The sequence below is a fragment of the Amblyraja radiata genome, unplaced genomic scaffold, assembly GCF_010909765.2.
Source record: "Amblyraja radiata isolate CabotCenter1 unplaced genomic scaffold, sAmbRad1.1.pri S132, whole genome shotgun sequence".
NCBI lineage: Eukaryota > Metazoa > Chordata > Chondrichthyes > Rajiformes > Rajidae > Amblyraja > Amblyraja radiata.
The window spans coordinates 8,796-17,527 of NW_022630118.1; the positions used below are offsets into that span (position 1 = coordinate 8,796).

General features: G+C 52.9%; 1 non-coding gene across 1 annotated transcript; it reads right to left on the reverse strand.

The window, feature by feature from the left end:
• Window positions 1-2,830: 2,830 nt before the first annotated feature.
• On the reverse strand, window positions 2,831-3,013 carry LOC116969241. Its single transcript, XR_004410691.1, has one exon. It is a non-coding gene; the product is annotated as a U2 spliceosomal RNA (small nuclear RNA).
• Between the last annotated feature and the right edge of the window lie 5,719 nt (window positions 3,014-8,732).

Here is an 8,732-nt window from a genome sequence, read left to right on the forward strand (position 1 = left end):
GTGGTTGTGGGGGAAGGGAGGTGTATTGGTGGGGGTGTGAGGACGGGGGATGGGGTAAGGTGGGGGGTTGAGGGGGGAGGGGGTTTTGTGTGGGCTGGGGGGTTGTGGGTGGATGGGGCTTCTGTGGGTGGGGAGGATGTGGGGGTCTGCGGTTGGGGAGGGGGTGTGGGGGGGAGACGAGGGTGGTATGGGAGGTTGTGGGTGTGGGGGAGGGGGCTGTCGGGGAGGGGGTTGTAGTGGGCTTACTGGTTCCCGGCCCCGTCTCCGACCGCACTCCTGGCTCCAGGACCCGGGTCCGGACTCATGTTCTCCAGAGATGCTGCCTGACCCACTGAGTTACTCCAGCACTCTGTGAAACGTCACCTATCCATGTTCTCCACAGATGCTGCCTGACCCACTGAGTTACTCCAGCACTCTGTGAAACATCACCTATCCATGTTCTCACAGATGCTGCCTGACCCACTGAGTTACTCCAGCACTCTGTGAAACGTCACCTATCCATGTTCTCCACAGAGGCTGCCTGACCCACTGAGTTACTCCAGCACTCTGTGAAACATCACCTATCCATGTTCTCCACAGATGCTGCCTGACCCGCTGAGTTACTCCAGCACTCTGTGAAACATCACCTATCCATGTTCTCCACAGAGGCTGCCTGACCCGCTGAGTTACTCCAGCACTCTGTGAAGCATCACCTATCCATGTTCTCCACAGAGGCTGCCTGACCCGCTGAGTTACTCCAGCACTCTGTGAAACATCACCTATCCATGTTCTCCACAGATGCTGCCTGACCCGCTGAGTTACTCCAGCACTCTGTGAAGCATCACCTATACATCTGAAGAAGGGTTTCGGCCAGAAACGTTGCCTATTTCCTTCGCTCCATAGATGCTGCTGCACCCGCTGAGTGTCTCCAGCTTTTTTGTGTACCATCACCTATCCATGTTCTCCACAGAGGCTGCCTGACCCGCTGAGTTACTCCAGCACTCTGTGAAACGTCACCTATCCATGTTCTCCACAGATGCTGCCTGACCCACTGAGTTACTCCAGCACTTTCTGTCTATTTTCCCTTCACCCATCTGCCCAAGCCCACTCGCCCCCCTCCTTTCCTATGTTCCTTTCCACCCATAAACCTCTCTCTGCCTTTACATTTCACTCCTCTGTCAAATCTGCTCTACTTATCTACATGCATTTTTCTACTTCACGTTTTAGTCATGAAAAGATGCAGTGTGGAAAGAGACCCTTCAGCCCAACTTGCCCACACCGACCAACATGTTCCACTCACACACGTTTGGCCCATATCCATCTAAATCTGTCCTATCCATGTAGGTGTCCAAATGTCTCTTAAAGTCCCAGTCCCAGCCTTAACTACCTCCTCTGGCAGTTCGTTCCATACACCCACCACCCTTTGTGTGAAAAAACTACCTCAGATTCCTGTTAAATTCTGAAATATTGGTCATAAATTTGGTGCAAAAATGCTCCACAATAATGCTCAGAATGCATCATTGAGCATCTAAAACCCCTGAGCTTAAGCGGGCCCTGGATCCCGACATCGAGGGACTTCACGCTTCGCGCTCGTGATGTGCGCAGAACGCACACTATTTCACATTAAAATGTTTGTAATCCTGTCATGCCACCCCCCTTTTTGAAAAGCTTCATGTAGGCCTGCTACCCCCAATACCATATGCTCGAATTTTGCACAGTAATCTCTTGTGTGGGACCTTGTGAAAGGCTTTTTGAAAGTCCAGATACACCACATCCACAGGCTCATCACTTCATCTCTCTCAACACAAAGTAAATTTTGCAACAGAACCACATCTCCAGTGGGCACAGGAACACGGGTTTCGTAGCCCAATCATGGATTGATTTCTTCCCCTCTCCTTTCTTTAGCTTTCCAATTAATTCCTGAAGACTTCTTGCAGTCTCGTGAGAGGCTTCTCAGAGCCTCTTGCAAAAGTCACCTCCAGCACAAAACTCTGCTTATGCTCACCTGGCCATGCCTTTCCCCTCCACCAGCCAGCCAGCTGCTTGCTGCCTCTCCTCCAGCCTTAAACCTGGCTCGTGACAAATCCACAAAGGTGGCCGGCCTTGTCATGACCTCTGGCGCTGCCCACCCAGGCACACTGGCGACAGTGCAAGCCCGCCCACCCTCCAGAGCCAGTCATCCCACCGCCACAGACAGACAAAGTGTTTTAGAAGGAACTGCAGATGCTGGAAAATCAAAGGTACACCAAAATGCTGGAGAAACTCAGCGGGTGGGGTGCAGCAGCATCTATGGAACTTCTTCAAAGTAGGCATACCTTGAGATTTCGCAGTGGAGTAGACTGAGTGTTTTAGAAGGAACTGCAGAAAGACACCTTGCCAATGCACAGCCAACAGCGCAGTGTGCCGGCTGCCCTCCCGTCCCCACTCCCAGAACGTGCGGCCAGGGCTTCTGTCGGGGAGACGGGTCCGCCACATTGACCAAGCCATGGCTCGCCCTGCAGCCGCTCACTGGTGTGAAGGCGCTAAATTCACCCCTGCCCCCGTCACAGAGTCAGTGAGTCTTACCATGGCGCTGCTCGCTGTGACCACTTGATTGGCAGAGCCGGCAATTGTGACTTTTAACATTTTGCTGAAGATTTTTTTCTCCTTCCTGGAAGTTTCAGTTGCATTTGGGCTGAAATGCGAGCAGCATCCGCCTCTTTTCCCTTCAAATAAAGGAAGGCGTTTAACTTGAGTGGTCCCGTCAACACACACACACGCAGAGTGAGAGAGGGCAGCTCTTATGCAGCTTTTATGCAAAGGTGAAGAGGAAGTTTTGTCTTTTCTTTTGAACTTTGAAAATCTCCCAAAAGGGAAGTGCACCGTTCCCAGAGGCACGGCAATACTGGGTTGATGCGTGGAGTGGACGGAGAAAGCCCCTATTCCATCTCCGTTCCAAAAATCAATTTAATATATGGTCCCTAGATAAGGGACGTATCAGATATTAAACTGTTTAATTTCAAAATTGACTTTATTCAATAATAATAATAATAATATATTTTATTGTCATTGCACGTCAGTGCAACGAGATTTAGTATGCAGCTCCAACCGATGAAAAATAAAAATAAAATAAATAAATAAGCTGTGTGTCGTGACCATCCGAGGGAGACTGTCCAGGGTGGGTGGGTGGGGGGCACTCAGCAGGGCCGGTTCAGATCCGCTGTAGCTCTTGGAATAAAGCTGTTTCTGAGTCTGGAGGTTCGGGCGTAGAAGGCCTTGTAACGTCTTTCGGAGGGATGTAGTTCAAACAGTCCGTTACAGGGGTGTGATGAGTCTTTATGGATGCTGACGGCCTTCCTGAGGCACCGTGTGTGGTAGATGCCCTCCAAGGCTAGTAGCTGTGTCCCAATGATCCTCTGCGCTCTGTGGACGACGCGCTGAAGAGCTCTCCTCTCCGCCTCCGTGCAGCTGAGATACCACACAGAGTTGCCATACGTTAATATGCTCTCTGTGGTGCAGCGGTAGAACGTTGTCAGCAGCTGTTGGGGCAGACCAGTCTTTTTTAATGTCCTCAGGAAGAACAGTCGTTGCTGTGCCTTCTTGACCAGCACAGCGGTGTTGGTGGACCATGTGAGGTCCTCTGAAATGTGAGTGCCCAGAAACTTAAAGCTGGACACACTCTCCACACTTTCCCCGTAGATGGAGATTGGGGCGTATTCTCCATTGCGGGACCTCCTGAAGTCAATAATCAGCTCCTTGGTCTTGGAGGTGTTTAGTGACAAGTTGTTACGTGTGCACCAGTCCGCCAGGTTCTGCACCTCCGCTCTGTATTTTGTTTCATCACCGTTGGTGATCAGCCCAATCACTGTTGTGTCGTCTGCAAACTTCACGATGGTGTTGGTATCGAATGCAGGAACACAGTCGTGAGTGAAGAGGGAGTAGAGCATGGGGCTTAGTACACAGCCCTGTGGTTTGCCGGTGCTCAGGGTGATAGTGGAGGACAGGTGCGGGGCCCAGTCTCACTGCCTGCGGTCGCTCCGTCAGAAAGTTCAGGATCCAATCGCATATCGGCGAGCTGAGGCCTAGCTGGTGGAGTTTGGTGGTGAGCTTGGTGGGGATGACCGTATTGAATGCAGAGCTATAGTCAACGAAGAGCATCCTCACGTACGTGCCCTGTCTGTCCAGGTGAGTCAGGACAGTGTGAAGAGCCAGAGAGATGGCATCCTCTGTTAATCTATTTGTCCTGTATGCAAATTGATGAGAGTCCAGTGAGGCAGGGATGCTGGATTTGATATGGGAGAGGACCAGCCTTTCGAAGCAATAAATATATACAATTCATGAACCATGCAAACAAAAAATTCATCCGACATTTTTCGGAGACTACAAATTGTGCAATACAAAAATCATTTTTAAAAATTTTTTATTTTACGTTTGTCAAATTCCACCAAATTGTCCCCCACCCGTGCCACTCTGTGGCCCCTGTCCAAGTAATAAATATATATTCAATGTGTGCACAGTGCGAAAATTCCATCCGACATTTTTGTAATCTATACAAATTGTTCAATAGTTTATACGTCTTTTACATTCCACGAAAATGTTCCCCAGCAGCTCGCTCTGCACGGGTGAGGCATACACATTAATCAGCCGGAGTGGAGAACCATGGTACATAACATCCACCACCAGGAGCCGCCCCGCAACCACCTCCCTGCGCTGATTCTCCCGTCTCTCGTGGCTGGGGTACGGTGACAGATTCACTGCTACCGGAAACTCGGAGCTGAGGACCATTGGCCACTGCACTGCTCCCGGTTGCCTGGAGCTGGGGCCCATCGGCCGCTGCACTGCTCCCGGTTGCCCGGAGCTGGGGCCCATCGGCCGCTACAATGCTCCCGGTTGCCCAGAGCTGGGGCCCGAAGGCCACTGCACTGCTCCCGATGTCCTGGGGCTGGAGACCCTCGGCCGCTGCTCTGCTCCCGATGTCCTGGGCCTGGAGCCCCTCGACCGCTGCTCTGCTCCCGATGTCCTGGGCCTGGAGCCCCTCGACCGCTGATCTGCTCTCGGTCTCCTTGTGCTGGTGGACAATCGGCGAGGACCTTCTCCTTTCCTCCCCGGTTTTCTTTCTGTGCCTCCGTCGATGGGATTTCCCGTTCGCCTCATCCTCCGACGAGGAGAGGTTGCTGCCTTCTGTCAGGGAGAGAGATCTTTTTTGGGGTTTATTTTGGGCTTGCCAACCCCTTCAAGCCTCTGCTCCTTGTGCTGAACCCCTCTGGTGTTTCCCATACGTCACCGTCGTCCAATTCTGCTCTTCCCCCTCCTCCATCGACTCTCCCTCCTGGGCTTGGTGCTGGAGGTCTCCTGGCACTTGGGGGCTCGAGGTGGTTGAGGTGGTTGGGCTGTCCTCATCCCTGTTCCCCCTTTCTGCTGGGGACTTGGCAGTGGTAGTGGGTGTCTCACCTACCCTGGCGGTGCTGGAAACCGCCCCACTTGTTGCCTGTGCGTAAGTGCAGGCTCTTTTTGGGCAGGCCCTGTAAAGGTGGCCTCCCTCCCCACACAGGTTGCAGTTCTTGCTGGCCTGACAGTCCTTTGTCTCGTGGCCCTCTGTCTTGCAGTTTTTGCAGACCACTGCAGTGCAGTGGACCACCACATGCCCAGGCTTGTTACATCTTCTGCACAGTCTGGGCTGCCCCACGTAACTCATGTATCCTCGGTTCCCTCCAATCGCGAACACTGAGGGAGGGTGGAGGAATGCTCCGTCCTTGTCCACCCTCAGCTTTACCTTGACCTGCCGCTTGCTCGTCCAAATCCCATGCTGGTCCTTCACGTCCACGCAGTTCCCTGCTCCTTCGACGTAGCGAGCAAGGAAGGCGAGGACATCCACTACGGGCACATGTGGGTTGAACATGTGCACCGTGATCGTCCTTTCCTTCTGGTTGGGGAGGGTGAAGAGCGGCTGAACTTTCAGCAACGACAGCGGAGCTTCATTCCCCTTCTCCCGGAAATCTTCCATCAACTTTTGCCATCCCGTCGGATGCATGAAGGTAACATCGAAGTATCCGTTACCTGGGAAGTCCTGGAGGCAGTAGATGTCCTTGGCCTCAAACTTGCAGGTCTCCAGCAAGAACTTCTTCACGAACAGGTCTCGTGAGAAGGGAAGCCCCTCGCTGAGGTCCTTTACACTAATCCTCAGGGTATTGCGGATACCCTGTCTTCCCGCTCCAATTGCAACTGCCATTGCTACGATTCCACTCCGCAATCTGCAGCTCTTGTCCTTAATGGACCGCCAGGACTGTTCTAACAAGAACAGATAGTCCCTTTCACTGTTCTAATAAGAACAGGTGTTCTCTTTTATCCCTTAAACTGATAAAAACACACTTGATCGTAGCCAAAAGGCCGAGAAGCAATTTGCCCTGAATATGTGAAGCTGTTGCAATCCCTCCAATCAGACGGGAGAGGCTGGTGCTTGCCTGCGGCGATGTCACGGGTAAAGGCACAAGGCCAAAGCTCTGTTGGTCTATAGTGGAACTGCAGGTCACCCTCATCTGTGCTAGCGGGACATCTGTTGGTCTATAGTGGAACTGCAGGTCACCCTCACTGTGCTAGCGGGACATCTGTTGGTCTATAGTGGAACTGCAGGTCTCCCTCATCTGTGCTAGCGGGACATCTGTTGGTCTATAGTGGAACTGCAGGTCACCCTCATCTGTGCTGGTGGGACATCTGTTGGTCTATAGTGGAACTGCAGGTCACCCTCATCTGTGCTAGCGGGACGTCTGTTGGTCTATAGTGGAACTGCAGGTCACCCTCATCTGTGCTAGTGGGACATCTGTTGGTCTATAGTGGAACTGCAGGTCACCCTCATCTGTGCTAGTGGGACATCTGTTGCTCTATAGTGGAACTGCAAGTAAGCCATTGCTAGCGGGACATCTGTTGGTCTATAGTGGAACTGCAGGTAACCCTCATCTGTGCTAGCGAGACATCTGTTGGTGTAAAATAATTGAGGAACCTGCTGATCTGGCTCCACACAGATTTCCTGTTTGGGCCCTTAAGGAACCTACTCTTTCTCTGCTTAATCCTGCCAAGGCCATTTCATGCCGTCTTTATCCTCCTCATTTCTTTATCTTCTCTCCAACATCACGTGTAAACCTCAAAGCACCCCCTCCATTTCAAATGCTCATTCCTAAACTTCCTAAACAGATCAGCATGGTGGCGCAGCACCATAGTTGCAGGTTTGATCCTGAATACGGGTGCTGTTTGTACATTCTCCCCGTGACTGCGTGGGTTTTCTCCGAGATCTTCAGTTTCCTCCCACACTCCAAAAATGTACAGGTTTGTAGGTTAATTGGCTTGGTATGAATGTAAAATTGTCCCTAGTGTGTGTAGATAGTGTTAATGTGCGGGGATAGCTGGTGGGTGCAGACTAGGTGGGCCGAAGGGCCTCTTTCCGTGCTGTATCTATGATCATTCTCCCTCATCCAAGCCTCAATGGCAATCCCAGTTGGCCATTCGTGTGTGATGGCAGTGGGCAGTCAAGGGACTGCCTGAGCCGGCAGTTTGCCTCTCCTCCGGGCTTCTGTCCATGCCCAGGTGTCCCTGGAGTGGGAGCACACATTGACCACGTGCACTTTGGCTGCTTCCTGGAACCGCTGGGAACCACGGGGGCTTGCGTGCATCAAGGTTCAAGGTTCAAGGACATCACATTGTAGTTAATACCAAGATAGACACAAAATGCAGGAGTAACTCAGCGGGACAGGCAGCATCTCTGGAGAGAAGGAATGGGTGACGTTTCCGGTCGAGACTTCTTCAGACCAATAATGTGTAATACTAATACTAATGTTTTGCTCTGATAACTGCTTTTATGTATTGTTATTTCATATTTGAAATTTCCTTAGAATGTCTTAGTTATTCTTTAAACCTGTAATAAAATTAAAAGATGATTCCAGTCAATGTTGGGAAAGTTATAGCGGGACTTGTCTCCCCCATGTTTTGTGACCCAGGCGCTGCAGCCAGTCCCAGGTTGCCTGCGTGCCCCGGGACTGGTTGTTGCGCCCAGGTCAGCTGGCAGGTCTGGCTGTAGCGCCCAGGTCGGCTCGCTTGCCCAGGGACTGGCTGCAGTTCCCAGGTCAGCTCGCTTGCCCAGGGACTGGCTGCAGTTCCAGGTCAGCTCGCTTGCCCAGGGACTGGCTGCAGTTCCCAGGTCAGCTCGCTTGCTCAGGGACTGGCTGCAGTTCCAGGTCAGCTCGCTTGCCCAGGGACTGGCTGCAGTTCCCAGGTCAGCTCGCTTGCCCAGGGACTGGCTGCAGTTCCCAGGTCAGCTTGCTTGCCCAGGGACTGGCTGTAGCGCCCAGGTCAGCTCGCTTGCCCAGGGACTGGCTGTAGCGCCCAGGTCAGCTCGCTTGCCCAGGGACTGGCTGTAGTTCCCAGGTCAGCTCGCTTGCCCAGGGACTGGCTGTAGTTCCCAGGTCAGCTCGCTTGCCCAGGGTCTGGCTGCAGTTCCCCAGGTCAGCTCGCTTGCCCAGGGACTGGCTGCAGTTCCCAGGTCAGCTCGCTTGCCCAGGGACTGGCTGCAGTTCCCAGGTCAGCTCGCTTGCCCAGGGACTGGTGTAGCGCCCAGGTCAGCTCGCTTGCCCAGGGACTGGCTGTAGTTCCCAGGTCAGCTTGCTTGCCCAGGGACTAGCTGTAGCGCCCAGGTCAGCTCGCGCGCCCAGGGTCTGGCTGCAGTTCCCAGGTCAGCTCGCTTGCCCAGGGACTGGCTGCAGTTCCCAGGTCAGCTCGCTTGCCCA